The sequence below is a fragment of the Jaculus jaculus genome, chromosome 1 (genome assembly GCF_020740685.1).
Source record: "Jaculus jaculus isolate mJacJac1 chromosome 1, mJacJac1.mat.Y.cur, whole genome shotgun sequence".
Classification (NCBI taxonomy): Eukaryota; Metazoa; Chordata; class Mammalia; order Rodentia; family Dipodidae; genus Jaculus; species Jaculus jaculus.
The window spans coordinates 45,907,406-45,924,863 of NC_059102.1; positions in this window are offsets into that span (position 1 = coordinate 45,907,406).

Here is a 17,458-nt window from a genome sequence, read left to right on the forward strand (position 1 = left end):
TCAAGGGCAATCTCCCAATGACACAACTTCCTTTCACTAGACTCCACTTCCTGCCTGTTCCACCACCTTCCAGGAGTGCACAGGCTGGCAACCAAGCCTTTAAAACTTGGGGATTTGAGAGAAATTCAAGATTCAAGCAGGAACCACAGTGAAAGAACTTCAATGGCAAATGAAGAAGAGCTCTGAGGCTTTACTAAGGATTCACCTCTGAAAAATAGACGTTGGCTTTTTATACAAGCTCCTGTGCCTTCCCGAGATGCCTGCTATTAAGCTAAAAGAAATGTTGAAAGAATGATACCTTAAACTTTTCCAATGATATGAGAAAACATGACCTGATCTCCCTGTTTAAAGGGCAAAGCAATCTCTATCTTCAAATTAAAGATAAGAATAAAATACGTGGAAGAAGTTATTAGTTTATTCACTCATTGCTCCATACTGGACATGTTTACCTGCATCTGACCAGATAGAGGCTAGATATAGTCACAGAGGCAAGAGGCTCAGTCACAGAACAGAGAAGAAAACAGTAGTACAGGGTGGGGGGGAGACCTGGGGGTGCCCACACTTAACAAGACTCTCAGAGAGCAAGATACCTAAGCTGAGACCTAAAACAACCACAAAGCTGATGATAAGAGGTTGAGGGGAGTCTGGTAAGTGGGAGAATGCAGCCAAGAAAATGGTGAGAGGAAACTGGGACAACACAGCTTCACAATAGACTGTGGTGGCTTCTTCAGGAGAAATGATACTCACTAAAGAAGCAATGACTTGTGCTTCCTATGACAAGGATGCTGCTTCTGGAAGGCTCCAAGAAGCATGTTCCCAGCCTATAGCAGGAAGCATTCAATATGAAATAACAGCTTCCCAAGAGTGAGAGAGATTTGGTTCTCACAAACCTGACTATCCCTCTCATGCCAGCCCTCCTTTTGAGAACACCGAGGACATGGAACATCCTTTTCCTGCTTCTGCTCTGCCTGTGGAGTTGCTGACGCTGCCGAGCAAGCCTAGAAAGCTTCTGTCAGGACTGTGGGGTCATGGAGGGAAGAGGGAGGACTTCCAAGCTTATGTGGAGTTTTTTATATTTCAATTTATAATTATAGTTGAGAGTTAGGAATTTGGATGAGAAAGACAAAAGTGAAAGTAAACAGCTGGCTACAGGAAGTTTTGTGAAACACATTTCCCTTTTTAGAATGTGGCAAAACCATGCTAGGCTCTTGGCTAAGGCCATGATACATGTCACAGAAAAGAGAGACGTTGCCATGATGGTTCAGAGTGATAGTGATTGCAGCTGGAGGTAGGAGAGAGATCATGCCCAAATACAACAGGAAGCTCTGTATGTTACACAGACAAACAAAGTAAGTGTGGAGTTAGTACTGCTATGCTCTGAATGTGTATCTCATAACATATGTTAGAATGGAACCCTAAATCATCAGTGTTATGAGATGCAGCCTAATAGGAGGTACTCATGTTATAGGAGTAAAGTCAAGCCCAAATGGTTATGCTACTAAAAAAAAAAAAGTGTTTTGAATAGGTTTACCTCTCTTCTGCTTTTCTGACATGTGAGGGATCAGAGTTCTTCACCTCCAAAGGATGCAAGGTTTGAGGAATCACACTGGAAGTGGAGATAAAGCCTTTCCAAGACACCAAACCTGCCAGTGATCTTGTCCTTTCTGGCCTCCAGAACTGGCAGAGAAAAAGCTTCAAATTTTCATAAATTACAAACTATGATTTTTTTTTATTAGCACAAACATGCTAAGGCTCATTACACACTCAATAATCAATGGGAAAAAATGAGCTGAAGAAGACTCAGGACAAACTTTAGTCCATAGCATATTGGCAAATATTTAATAAGCTTTTGGAGAAAATTGTATATATAATATATTCATAAAATATTATAAGAAATTTTACTGATATAAAGAATGATAGCCATTTAATTTATAAGTAATGATAAAATACAAAATTTTGTTTATACTAAATTCCAATGAGATATTTCTCATAGAATGTTTTTTGTTAATGATAATTTTTTATAAGCTCATATCTATATTCAACCTATAGTTGCAAAGAACAAATGAATGTAGTTCTCACATGAATTTGAGTTGCTGCTTTTCTTTATATGAACAAGTGAGAGAGAAAAAATGTTGCATGACACAGATATATATTGAAACTTTGGAACTTTACCCATTTATCAGTGACAAACATGATTTCTCTGTCAAGATAGAAAATAGTTTTCAAAGATAACAAAAATATTTTCTCAATTTTTATGCTATTCAAACTGTAATGGTTATATACACAATTTTGTATGTTTACTTGCATTATTTATATTCATTCTGTCACTTTCTCAAGCTGAAACAGTCAACAAAGTGATAAATCAAACTCTGACTTGGAGTATCTGCTGATTTTCATGGTGTAAATATTCTCATTACGGTAAAGTCAATTTTCCATTTGATGTAATGAGAACGGAGTGGAGGGGAGGACAGAAGGAGCACACCATTGTATAGACAGTATTCCCACCACACAGGAACAGTGGACATAAATAACCCCAAGAGGGCAGATACTGCTCAATTGCTTGGTACAACACAGTAAAATATTACTGAATCATTGAGGAAATGATGAGTTTTGAGTATGGGTGATCCTTATGTTTGATTTAAATTAATTAATTGAATGTCTATATGTTGCAGCCAGGTTTGCATTGCTGACATAAATCACCCAACTCAAATTCATGTCATCTTCTGGGGGGGGGGGGAGAGAGTTTATTTTGGCTTGAAAGGAAGCTCCATAATGGCAAGGGAAAATTATGGCATGAGCAGAGGGTGGACATCACCTCCTGGCCACCAACAAATGGACCATAGCAACAGGAGAGTGTGCCAACCACTGGCGAGGGGGAACTGGCTATAACACCCATAAGCCCACCCCCAACAATACACTCCCTCCAAGATGCATTAATTACCAAATCTTTATCAGCTGGGAACCTAGTATTTAGAACACCTATGTTTATGGGGGCACCTGAATCAAACCATCACATTCTGCCCCTGGCCCCCATAAACTGATAACTATCCATGTTGTAAAACGCAATGCATTAATCTAATTTTAAAAGTCCCCATGGTTTTTATCAATCCCAATGATGTTCAAAATCCCCATAGCCCAAAGTCTTTTAACTGAGCTACAATACCAAAAAAATAAATGAACAAATCCATAGTGACACAGAATAAACACTCACCACTGAAAAAGATGACATTGGGCATAGCAAAGAAAATATTCAACCAACACAAGAGTTAAACAAGGAAAACATCAGACTCTGTAGCTCCAAGTCCAACAATTCTAGTCAGTGACAAATCTCCAAGTCCAATAATTCTAACCAGTAACAAGTCTCTTAAGTTCCAATTTCACCCCTCTAGCTAGTCTATTAAGCATCCTGGAAAACTTCATCTGGGGTCAGCAGCTCTCCTTAGCAGCCATCTTGTGTTCCCAGCATCTCCACTGGGTCTACACTGCAACCCATGGTCCATCTTCACGGCTCCATCAGGTCTCCATGCAGGCAATCCAGCAAACCTGCTACACTGCACATGGCCATTTCTAAAACACAAGACCGTGTTGAAAATTCAATAACCCTCTCTTTCTTGTGTTTCTTATACTCCATAATAGCAGGTAAGGTATAAACTTTTTAATCTAGGGAGGAATAAAGCAGACTTTAAAGAACAGAACACTCCTTGAGCATTCATGCCCTTTCAAAAGAGTCTGCATTCTTCCTGTTGTCCCAGTGCTGGTGAGCTGGTCCAATCTCAAAGGTTGTAATCTCTTATATAATTGCAGCTGAATAGGCAGAATTTTCAGCCCAAAAAGTTCATTTTTTTTCTGTGCCATATCCCTCTGCTCATGTCAGTCTGTTTCTATATAAAGCAACCCTGCACAAGTTGTCAGGACATGTGCATAACAGCAAGCCTCTCACACAAACTTCTTCTAGCCCAATCCAGGAAAACCTCTCTTTCACCCTCACAAGCCAAACCTCACAGTCTATAGTTCTTACTGCATTCAGGTCTTTCAACTCTGACCAGAATAGTCCATCAAGCTGTACTTATACCACTGCAAAGCAACTCTCAGGCCAAGGTTTCAAATCCTTCCACATTCCTCTTGAAAATCTGCTCCAAAAGGCCAAAGCCACATAGTCAGGTGTCTAGCAGCAACCCCACTCCTTGGTATCACTTTACTGTTGCAGTCAGGTTCACAGTTCACATTACTGGCTTAACTCAACTGACCAAGAGCTGCTTGTGGGGAAAAGAGGTTTATTTTGGCTTATAGACTTAAGGAGAAGCTCCAGTAGGGGAAAACAACATCATGAGCAGAGGGGGGACAGCACCTCCTGGCCAAAAACAGATGGACCACAGCAACAGGAGAGTGTATCAAACACTGGCAAGGAGAAACTGGCTATAATACCCATAATCCTACCCCAACAATACACTGTCTCCAGGAAGCATTGATTCCCAAATCTCCATCAGTTGAGAACCTAGCATTCAGAACACCTAAGTTTATGTGGGACACCTGAATCAAACCGCCACACTATATAATTAAACTTAGTAAATGATAGCTGTACTTAACAATCATTCTGTAAATTTCTTTTAAAAACTCAACAGTCAATACCAGCTAGCAGTGTTACCCAGATTTGCAGTTGAATTTGCAAGACTTTGTGAGATTCCTGACCTTGTTTTCCAGCCTCAGATCTGGACACTGCTTGCCCTGAGCTTTGTGCACTATAGACAACAAATGACTCATATTTCCCAGACCATATAATGATGTTTCAGTCTCCAGACCCTTACTCATGGCTTCCCTTCTGCCTGAACTACATTTTTACTCACCTCCATAGTCTCCAGTTTTGAGGAGATTGAAGGCTTGGCTGAAATGTGACAACTGCTAGGAAACTTTTCCTATCATACCTATCATACCTCTCCCCCAGAACAGAGTTGGAACAGTTTCTAAGCTTTTTAATAACTTCTGTGCCTCTACTAGGCACATCTTAAAACACCACATTGATATATTTCTTTGAGCCTCTGTCTGGATAAAAGACCTTCGTGTACCTAAGAAGCAGAGAAGATATTTTATTTTGTATGTCAGTTCCTAACACATACTGGGACTCAGTAAATGTTTGTTGTATGAATTAGTGAATAAATAGAATATTCAATTTTAGTGAAAGAAATAAGTTTCTTTAAAGGAAAGCAAATTATAGGCCTTTATATAAAGAAGATATACCTAAACAAGAGGACAGGGCTTTGGAAAATACCATTAAAGTAAAGTAACAGAAGGATGTGGCCAATGCCATGCTTCATAGCCACTTAGAGGAAATAGAAGACATTTTGGTATGGTTTTTTTGTTTGTTTGTTTTGTTTTGTTTTCTTGAGGCAGGATTTTGCTCCTGCCCAGCTGACCTGGAATTCACTATGTAGTCTCAGGGCAGCTTTGAACTCACAACAATCCCCTTACCACTGCTTCCTGAGTGCTGTAATTAAAGGCATGTGCCACAACACTTGACTTAGAAGACACATCTTGCTAACATGAGCCACAGTTCTGGCAGAGACAATACGAGAAGTGGGAAGTTCCATTCTGCCAAGAAAAGATTTTGTTTTATTGTGTTTTGTTTTAAATACTCTTGTTAAGAATGTTAATACAAAAAAAAAAAAAAAAGAATGTTAATACAGTGAGCCAGGCATGGTGGCGCACACCTTTAATCCCAGCACTTGAGAGGCAGAGGTAGGTGATCGCCACAAGTTTGAGGCCACCCTGAGACTACATAGTGAGTTCTAGGTCAGCCTGGACTAGAGTGAGACCCTACCTTAAAAAACAAAAACAAACAACAACAAAAAAAAAGAATCTTAATACATGAGCACACTGTAATCTGATTAAATTCTCATCCTATATCTCTCTTTTTTCCTTCTTCCATCACCTGTACTCTTTTAAGCCCTCCTCTTTTCAGGTACTCCTTCTTCTGTTTTGATGGAAGACAGAGATTTTTGGCCAATATTTGATCTGCTGGCTGACTGAGATCAAAATATTTAAGACAATAAAAAGAACAAAAAAAAAATTCAACAGATTAACTTCTGGGAAAGCTGTGGATTAGAAGCCTCAGCCACAAAACCCAAGGGAAAAAAAAGTGTCAAGATAATCATAATATGACTTTTTTTTTTTTTTTGATTTTTCGAGGTAGGGTCTCACTGTAGCCCAGGCTGACCTGGAATTCACTATGGAGTCTCAGGGTGGCCTCGAACTCATGGCGATCCTCCTACCTCTGCCTCCCGAGTGCTGGGATTAAAGGCGTGCGCCACCACGCCCGGCCATAATATGACTTTTTCTACAAGGGACATGATCTGTAAATGAACTTATTATTAAGATAGATGATGTCACTGCAGATAAGTAGGAAAGGACCACTAATCAGTGTGGATTGGCTTACATAGTGAGAACCAAACAGGTACACCAGCAAGAAGTCACTCTTATTATACACAAAGGGCCCTGCTACTGAGGCTACTGAAAACAGAGGAAACTATGCAGGAAACAGGGCACCCTCGAAGGATCAGAAGACTCTGAAGGAGAGGATGAACTCCTTGAGAACGCCACCAGGCCATGTTCTACAACTCCCCTCCCCATATGCCAGCATTGCAGGACGTCAAGGGCTTCCACTTGCTCCTTGCACAAGAAGTGCCTAGCCATTCCAGTCATGCCAAGCACAGAGTGCACCAAGGAGGGAACTGCCTTTGCAACTTAGCATAGGTGGGCTGGAAAATACTGTTAAAAGTGAATGGTGCGATTTCCACTGGGGCAATACATACCACAAATCTTGTTCTATAGGTTTGAACTAGAAGTGCAAAGTACACTTCCAATATCCCGGCAAGTGGCAAAAGGAAATATCACAGAGAAGGAAAGAATCTAAAATCCACTGTAACTAAGGCAGACATACTGACCAAAGCAACACTTCCTTTTTTTCTTTTTTTTCTTTTAATTGTTTGGTGTGTTTAGTATACTTTGACTTTTTTGATTACTTGTACATTAGGAATAACTTTTGTCATCTTTGTTAATTTTTTAAAATCACCACTCTTGCATATCTATTTTACATTTTGCTTGTTTGTGTATTGCTCAATTGGATTTTAGGATTATTCTTTAGAGTTCTCTACCTAGTCCACTGTTATGAACTTTCTACCACTCTTCTCACAATCAACTCGCACATCTCCATCTCATCACAATCTTTTGCCCATTCTCATTTCCTTATCCCCTCCTCTTTATACTCATAACTTCAAACGTCCATAACCTGAATAAGCTCTAAATCTGTAGACCCTAACAGTATCCCAACTCTCCTCTCCCAGATATCTTTCTGATCTCTATATTATTCAAAGTCCCCATGCTACTCAGCATATCTTCCCCTCAATTTGAAGTAATCAAAAGCCTGGGAGAGGCCATACTATCCTTGTTAATTTACCCACTAACAATTACTGAAGTCAAAAGGGTCGTTGTTGTTAATGTACTGTGGTGATATGTGTACAACAAGCATATCTATCAGTTTTGGTCACACCTATTATTAGTGTCAAATTTGGGAAGTAATATAGAGATTACACCAGGAACCTTGAGCTACTAGACTAAGGATATAATTTCTGAAGTACATGCCTAAGAATATAGCTGACAAAACGGAAAATGTAAGCAATGAAATAATCTGAGATGTGAATAGCCCAATGCAGTTATATGAGAAACAAAATAAAATAAGATTTCCAAAAATTATGAATATCATAGTAATATCCTCGATTGGTGGTGAATTAGATGATATGCCAATGAAAGAATTTAAAAGAATTATTGTAAGTATATTCAATCAAACCAAAAGAATCAAATAAGAAGACAAACTACTGAAGGAATCCCAAGAAAACACAGAAAATCATCTAAATAAAGTAAGCAAGTTGATGAAAAGTATGAAAAAGGAATTCAATGAAGACATACAGAAAAAATTTTTTGAAATATTGGAAATTAAAAAATGTTGGAAAAAAATCTCCATAGAAAGCCTAACCAATAAAACGGATCAAGGGGAAAACAGAGTAACTAAATTAAAGATGAGGAAGAGAAACTGGAATATTTCAATAAGGAGAAAGATAAATTAATAAGAAGATATAAGCAGAATTTTAAAGACATTTGGATCATTATGAAAAGATCAAATCTAAGAATTCTGAGCATAGAAAAAGGAGAATTTCAATCTTAAAGGCATAGTAAGTATTTTCAATAAAATCATAGAAATTTCCCCAAAATTAGAGAAAGAGATGCCAATACATACCCAGGAGGAATTTAGAACACCAAATAGGCAAGAGCAGAAAAGAGCCTCCATTCATTAACTCCTGAACATGCAGAACAAGGAAAGTATACTGATAGCATAGAGAAAGAAGAACCGAATCGCCCATAAAGGAAAACTCAGTGTAGTAACATCTAACTTCTCAATAGGAATGTTAAAAGCCAGAAGAACTTGGAATGATGTATTTCAAGTTCTGAAAGTCAACAACTGCCAACATAAACTACTACCACAGCAAAGCTATCTGGAGGAGAAAGAATTTTCCATTATAAAAACAGGCTAGATGGGTGTGGTGGTACATGGGTTTATTTCCAGCAATCCAGACAACTGCAGTGAGTTCAAGGCTAGACTGGGCTACATAGTGAACTCCAGGTCAGCCTGGGATAAAGTGAGATCCTAGCTCACTTTAAAACAAAACAAGCAAAACAAACCCCCTAAAAACAAATTAAAGGAATTTATGACCACTAAGCCAGCTCTGTAGTAAATACTTCAAGGAATCCTTCAGACTGAAGAGAAGGTAAATCACATACATGAATCCATGGGAAAGAATGAACCATGCTTGAATAACAGTTAATGCAAAAAAGAAACAGGAAAACACCAAGCACTACAGAATCAACAAAAATAACAGAATGAAAAAGCACATTTCAGTAACAATTCTGTAGCCAATGTTATATTAAATAGGGAAAAACAAAGTATTTCCACTAAAATCAGGAACAAGAGAAGGGTGTCTTGGCTAACCAAGGTCTTTTGTACTTCCCAATAAATTAGAGGATTTTTTTGTACTTCAGTGAAGAATGTTATTGGAATTTTAATAGAGGTTGCATTAAATCTGTATGTTGCTTTTGATAAGATAGTCATTTTCACAATACTTTTTTTTCTAATCCATGATCATGCACTGTCTTTCCATCTGCTAGTGTCTTTTATAATTCTTTAAAAAAATATTTTATTTATTTATTTATTTTACAAAGAGAGAGAGAAAGAGAGGCAGATAGAGACTAGGCATGCCAGGGCCTCCAGGCACTGGAAATGAACTCTAAATGCATGTGCCACTTTGTACATCTGCCTTTGTATGGATAGTGGGGAAGTGAACCTGGGTCCTTTGGCTTTGTAGGGAAGCATCTTAACAGCTAAGCCTTCTCTCCAGCCCCTAAAATTCTTAATTGAATGTTTTAAAGTTCTCATTGTAGAAGTCTTTCCTTTCCTTTGTTGGGTTTATTACAAGACATCTCATTTTTATATATTTTATTTTTATTTATTTATTAGAGAGAGAGAGAGAATGGGCACACTAGGGCCTCCAGCCACTGCAAAGAACTCCAGATGTATGTGCCACCCTGTGTATCTGGCTTATGTGAGCTCTGGGGAATTGAACCTGGGTCCTCATTTTTTAAGGAAGTTGGGAATAGGACTATTTACCTGATGTCATTTTTAGTATGTCTCTTATTAGCATTGAGAAAGCTACTGACTTCACTTTAGTAATTTCATATTCTGCTACTTTGCTAAAGGTGTTTATCAGCTCTAACAGTTTTCTGGTAGAGTCTTTAGGGTCCCATATTTATAATCTTATCAAAACTTATCACAGCAAGTAAGTGATTGTTGAGTGGTCAACATTAAAGGAGACATCTACATATGCCCTCCAAGACTCAGGAAACATTATGGAAGAGGTGGTGGGAAGAATATAAGAGCCAGAGGATGAATTGCTTTGGAACACCGTCTTCTATACATGACATATTCATGACCTCCCAATGACTGTTGTTACCTGCACAGGACCTATACAAGATTGAGCCCATCACCATTCTCATGGATGATGGGAGAAGGCATAAGGCCACTATGCCTCCCTAAGGATTTATTGGCAGTTAATTGTTGCCAGGAAAGCAGGAGACATTTGACATTTTCTTCAGTGGTATAGTCACTAATAAATTACGCATGCTCTGGTAGATAACCCTCCACCCACACTCATACAGGCAACATTAATTAAGTTTAATGGATCACATACAGAGTCAAAGTAGAAGAAGGACCACTTGGGAAGAAGGAGTTAGTGAAAGGAGAGGTATGGGGGAAAGAGAAGGTAACTGAAGGGGATTTTGATTAAAAATGTAAAATAGGGCTGGAGAGATGCCTTAGCGGTTAAGCGCTTGCCTGTGAAGCCTAAGGACCCTGGTTCGAGGCTTGGTTCCCCAGGTCCCACGTTAGCCAGATGCACAAGGGGGCGCACACATCTGGAGTTCGTTTGCAGAGGCTGGAAGCCCTGGCGCGCCCATTCTCTCTCTCTCTCCCTCTATCTGTCTTTCTCTCTGTGTCTGTCGCTCTCAAATAAATAAATAAAAATTTTAAAAAAATGTAAAATATACATGTGCAAAAAATTTTTAGTAAAAATAATTTAATGTACATAAGTAAATGAATCAACATAATGTTATCCACTTAGGAGAATCTGAAGGAAAATGAGTTTGTAATAATTATCTTGGGAAAAAGCAAATTGGTACATGTGTGAGCTCACAATTCTGCTACAAAAGGGCAATGGCAAGTTTTCTTGTCAATAAGCAGACAAGTTCAAACATGTAAACACTAACTAAAATATCCCAGATTGAAATAAAGATAAAGATGTATAACTCTTCTTTTTAATCTGTTTATTTTCAAGCAGAGAGAGAAGAGAGGCAGACAGAGAGAATGGGCCTCCAGATGCTGCAAACAAACTCCAGATGCATGTGCCACTTTGCGCATCTAGCTTTACATGGGCACTGGGGAAATAGCCTCTAGTTCTGCAGACAAGCACCTTCACTGCTAAGCCATCTCTTTAGCCCCCACAACTCTTATGCTATTGGAACAATGAGAAGTTATATTAGGTATTGATGAGGTTTGGAGATCTTGTCACTGAAAAATTGTTTTGTCTGAATTAATGAATAAATTTCAATAGACAAGACTAGGGAGAAAGAGAATATTTAAAGGCCCAAACTGGCAGAAGACAGGGCAGAGTGGCATATTATTGTTTAAGAAATAAAGGCTGATGGACACCCAGAAAAGAATATTAGTTTAACAAAACTAATATTCATGAACCCTTGAAAAACCTTAATGATTACAGTTTCCCTTTATTGACAGTTATTGAATAGTTATTCAATAACTGTCAATAATTTATTCTAGACCTTTTCCACATATTAGTACCAAAGGCTCTCTGGTTCAAAAATTCTATTCTCTCTCTCCTTTGTGAAGGAATCATATTTGCCTAACAATCTGCTCCAATACTTGATATCTCATCCATTTTCTATAATTCCTAAAAGTTTAGAAACAAAGTAAACTCATTTTTGAATCTTATCAAAACTCTAAACTAAGCCAGATAATGTGGCATACACCTTTAATCCCAGCACTCAGGAGGCTGAGATAGGAGGATCACCATGTGTTTGAGGCCAGCCTGAGCAGTAGAATTCACCTATCTTGATAACAAACAAACAAAAACTCTAAGCTATAAGACCAAAACTAATTGGCGAAAAACGTAACCATAATATGTAGCTCAAAATAAATGCAAATACATCCAAGTTTTTCTCATTTATTTAGAAGAGTAGGTGGATTATGAAATAAATAAACAGACTTAAAAAGATAGAAACATGTCCTGAGTGGCAAGCTATAATCCCCAAAATTCTATAGGCATATAACTAAAGAAGATCCTGTGTAATTCACAGTTGAATTGGGATATAAAAATAAATATCTGCCTGAACTTTTGTAGAAAAAGCAATATATATATACATATATATACACAATTGAATTCAAGATTTATATTCAAATAAATATTTCATCTTTGTAACTGGTAGAATTCATGGCAATTATAATTAATATACTTTTCTAGCACTACAATAAAAACCAATTATAGCTTTCAAAATAAAAGACTCATTTTCCATTAACAACTACTTCATTTTAGCAGCCATATGAGTGATACATTTTAATGACTATGTTCCAACAATATTCACTTTATTCTTTAGGAAAAAAATAAGTTCACTCGGTTCAAAACTGAAAACTTAAAATAAAAGTGAATAGAAATGAATAGAAACAAGCTTTTTTTGTTCAGAATTAAGTGTGATAATAATGAACTTTACCTCAACCAATGAACACATTCAAAAGTAAGCATACATTAGACCCCATGTTCCTCAGAACATGGCTCATTGAATATGGTATAAAGTCCTTCAGAATGACTTCTGTTGAAGATATTCTGAGTTCTACATCATAACTAATGGATGTTTTCTTGGACTTGTGGCATAAATTAATCACTATAAATAGGAAAGGGGAAGACACTGGGGATATTAGGAGACTAACTATAGGACAAGGAAGCCAAAGATAATGTCATTACCCCAATCAATCCAACAAATCTCTACCTACTCCCACACTGTTAGTCAATCACTGTGCCAGATAAAAAAAAAAAAAGAAAAAAAAAAGGACCAAAAGATCAGTGAGAGTGAACCTGGATGCTCAGTCACTAAAAGTACAGACTGTGCAAATCTGTAGATCTGTGTTTAACCTCCAGAACCCTTCATGCCTGTAATGCCAGCACTGAAGAGGTGGAGACAGGATAGCTGGGACTCACTGTACAACCAGTTTAGCCTACTTGTGAGCTCCAGACAAATGAGATACCCTATCTCAAAGCAGGCATATGGTGTCCCTGAGGGTGACAACCAATATTGTCCTATAGTTTAAGTACACACTCACACACCATGTGCACACATACATACCACATGCACACACATGCATTAATTTAAAAAATAAATGAGATGTGATCTCTGCTCATGGGGAATTTATAGCTTAGTATTTTAAATAATCTTGAGTTTTCGAAGTGAGAATACAGGTTACAATGTAATACATATCAAAGAAATATGTGGGGAGGCTCCAAAGACAACATCTACAAAGATGGCATTAAAAGAAAAGTTATTTTCTGATTAGAGAATGAGTGGAAGACAGAGAGAATAAAGTTTCGCTTTGGAAAACCTAGAGCATGTTTGGAAGAGAGTGTGTTGGCAATGGGCATTAAATGAGGATTCCCAAACAGAGTAGTTGTAGTCATCTACGAATGGTGCTGTCAGCAATGCATGCTCAGCTCCAGTGTAAAGTACCTGGGGAAGGCTGGGTGTCAGACAATTGTGTGATATTTTGGGTGGGCAAAAGTGGTCACCTCACTGAACTGGGCTCATCACTCTTCAAGATGACAAAGTTACTGCACCGTGCTGAGCTGAGTTAGCCTGTAAGCTGAATCTGGGAAGACTGTGCAAATGTGTTTTCATTTTCTTCTTATTCCTCGTTCAGACAGAAGTCCTGTTTTCTTGCACTGAGTACTCAAGCAAGCTTACCCTGCTCAGAGGGTGATAAAATTATCAAAGGAACATCCCACACATACATGGAAGATAATGAGTGAGTAGTCATCAGTTAAGATGGCCATTATCTAAATCAAGCTTATTCATCCCACTGCACAAATGGGGACATGACTGAACCAACTACAGCAACTTGCACATACCTGAAGCTTGATGCAAGTTGGGACAATCTTTACTTCAATTTTCGAGAAACAAGGTAAGGAAAAGGTTCTCTCATAACCCCTAATAAATAAATACAGCTCAGCCTTTCAAAGCTCCACAGTTGCAATTTCCACTGTGTTGAGTTCGGTTGTATTATGTGTGTATGAGTGTGTGTGTGTGTGTGTGTGTGTGTGTGTGTGTGTGTGTGTGTGACAAAATTGAACACATTGATTTCACGACTGTTTGGCCACTAATAAATAAAGCAATAAATGGTATGGACTCTAGTTCCATGTCAGCCACCAATCTATCACCATGATCTCAGTAAGTCTCTGAACTCTGAACCTATTCCCAAGGAAGGAATAGGATGAGGCTCCTCCTAGTAATCACAGCCTATGATTTGCTGCCTCTCACTTTAAGAAAATACAAGTGAAGAAGGAAAATAATGTGGTCCAGGATTTCTTAACCTCAAAGCTAGCTCATGAACTGGAAGTCTCCTCCCTGCTGTTTAGCTATTATAACATTGAAAAGAGGTATACAGCCTGCTGGGGTAGAAAAGTCATCAACAATCTGAAACCAGCAGCGAACCTTGCAAGCTGTACAACTGGCCACTTAGGCAAGATGTGCCCACTAGTACAATAGCAGCATGTCTATTGTATAGATAACCAACTGCTCTCATACTGGATTTGAGGCCTGCCCCGTGGGAGGAAATTCATGCCAGATACTGAAAACCTATTCAAAAGCATATGATTGCAAAGGTCATAAATCCTAATGGGAGAAACTACTACTGTTGTTTGGCTAAGAGGATATACTATACCCACCAAATTTCCTTATAAATATTCTATTTATGTCCATATATTAATGCTGCTCTCACTTTTGGCTGGAGAAATTTCTCTTTTCAAATGGCAGTGACTACTGGGGAGACTAAAACCTCATCACAGTGCTGAGAAGTGATGGGTGAGTATTCACACTAAATGAGACATCTCTATCCTTCTCCAAGGCTCAGGTCTATTACAGAAGAGGTGAGTGATAAAATGTAAGAGCAAAAAGAAGGGGAGGACTGCTGTGGAAGGTTGTACTCCAGACACAAAGTGGCACTTGCATTTATGTCCTCACAGTGGCTCTGAACAAGATCTGCATATAATGTGAGGGCAAAAAAAAAGACATTACAATAGAAGGACTATCTGGGAAAAAAAGACCAGGGGTTGAGTGGAGAGAAAATAGGGAAGGGAGGGCAAATGAAGGTGATGGGAGGAGGTTATTTACGAAGTACATTGTGTATATGTCAATAAAATGGTTTTTAAAAGGTAGATATTTGCAGCACTGAATCTGTGAAACACAAAACACTGTAAGAATTATAACTGGGCTAAATGGACTCATATGTCATACCAAGGAGGCTGTAGAGGACTGTCCATCAAGAGCAGAACACAGCTCACCCCCATGAAACAAAAAGTTTCATGTACAGGCAGCTGTGATGCTGCCAGGATCAGGCTGTTGGCTCTGCCCTTTGCCTGAAATAGATATTTGCTGCCTCTAACCTCTCCCTAGGCTCAATCTAGAAGCTAGTCAGTTTCCTTTCTTGAGTATCCAGTTAAGATTATATCCCTAACCACTTCTCATTTTGGGGTCTTAATACTCCAGGTCACTACATACCCAGCACCCCCAGGTCTCTGTGCCTCTGGAGCCTGATTAGCTTATTCACAATAGTCAATCCTAAACCTAACCTTGTTATGCCTGGCCATTCCTTCCTTTCCCCAGAAACCACAATGAAGGCATCGGTCTACCCAACCCCCACTTTTTCTGCCTGCAAGCCTTATTACCCTTCATGTGGTCCAGATGGCATGCTCTTTTTTGTATATGGTGTCTCTAGTTTCTCTTTCTATGCACACATATACCTCCCAAGTTAATCTGATTAAAAGTGCCATATCTGCTTAAACATAACTGAAATAAGGGGAGGTTTTCTGAAGCTTAGGGATTTGTCCAAAACTTCACACATTAAAGTATATTTGGACAACCCATTGCTTCAAAGTGTCCTGGGAAAGATGGGGAGGAAAGGGAACCCTAGTTCACTACTAGTGTAAGTATAAACTAGTATAGCCATTATGAAAATCAGTATAAATGTATCTCTAAAAAAAAGAAAGGTAGAACTCCAGTAAAACAGCTACACAACTCCTGGGCATATACCCTAAGAACTCCACAGCCTACTACAGAGATACCTACATATCCATGATTACTGCAGACACATTTACTAGAGCTACGGATTAGAACCTGCCAAGATGTCCATCAACAGATAAATGGATAATAAAAATACGGTACATACACACACATCAGAATTCTGTTTAGCAGTAAGACAAAATGAAATTATAAAATTTGCAGGAAGATGAAGGGACCTGGGAAGAATTATATTAAGTGAAGTGACCCAACCCGCAAAAAATAAAATGACATACTCTCATTGATAAGCAGGTCTTAGCTTGCAATGTCTCTTAATATCTATATGTAAAACCTATAAAGGTAGATGGTAACCAAAAGGGAGTATAAGGAGGGGAGCTGGAAGAGGGATAAAGGACACACATGACATATAAATAGAAGGGGAGAATATTAAGGGGAAGGGGACATTGGGAATTGAGGGAGAAATAAGAATTAAAACAAATTGTATTTGGAAATTCCAGAAGGAATGATACCTAAATCTTGGCATACCAGCTAAAATAAATAAAATTAAAAAGAATAAATAAGCTTAATAAACTTGGTTCATCAAGCTTTAAAAATGTGCATTGCAGTTAGCTTTCTATATCTGTGACCATAAAACCTGTGAGATTTATTTTGGCTGATAATGTCAGAGGTTTCAGTTTGTAGTTGGCTAGCTACATTACCCTGGGCCCAAGGCAAGGCTGAGTATCATGGAAGTGAGTGTGACTGAGAAGGAGTCTGTTTGACTCGTAACAGGCAATAAGCAGAGAGAGGAGACACAATAAGGATGCAGAAAACAAGATACATCTTTCAAAGTCATGCCCTAGAATCTGCTTCCTTCAATCAGGCAAATGCTGACATCACCTCTCAATAATGCCATCAAAATGCAATTGTATGGGGTTGGAGAGATAGCTTAGCGGTCAAAACATTTGCCTGCAAAGCCAAAGGGCCTCAGTTTGATTCCCCAGAACCCACATAAGCCAGATGCACAAGGGGGCGCATGCATCTGGAGTTTGTTTGCAGTGGCTGGAGGCCCTGGTACACCTGTTCTCTCTGCCTCTTTCTCTCTCTCTCTCAAAGAAATAAATAAGATAAAAGTTTATGGGAAAGTGTGGGGGTGGGGAGGGAGGGAATTACCATGGGATATATTTTGTAATCATGGAAAATGTTAATAAAATTTTTTTTAAAAATGTAATTCTTTGAGTGAATTAATTCATTTATAAAGTCCCTGTAATGTAAGCACTTCCCTAAAGCTTATCACCTAGTAAGCAAGCCTGCAATACATCAGCCTGTGGGACCATTCCCTGCTCAAACCATAAGAAGGTGAGGTGAGTTGTGGCGACCAAGTGTGCTCCCAACTGTCCTGCTTAGCTCAGCTAGTCTCCAGCTGGGAGGACATTCTTGGCAGTTTTCCTCTTCTGCCCTTTCCTGTTCCTTTCAGCTCTGTCTCCTGAGAGAACACTCTGAATACATCAAGTGAATAGGAATT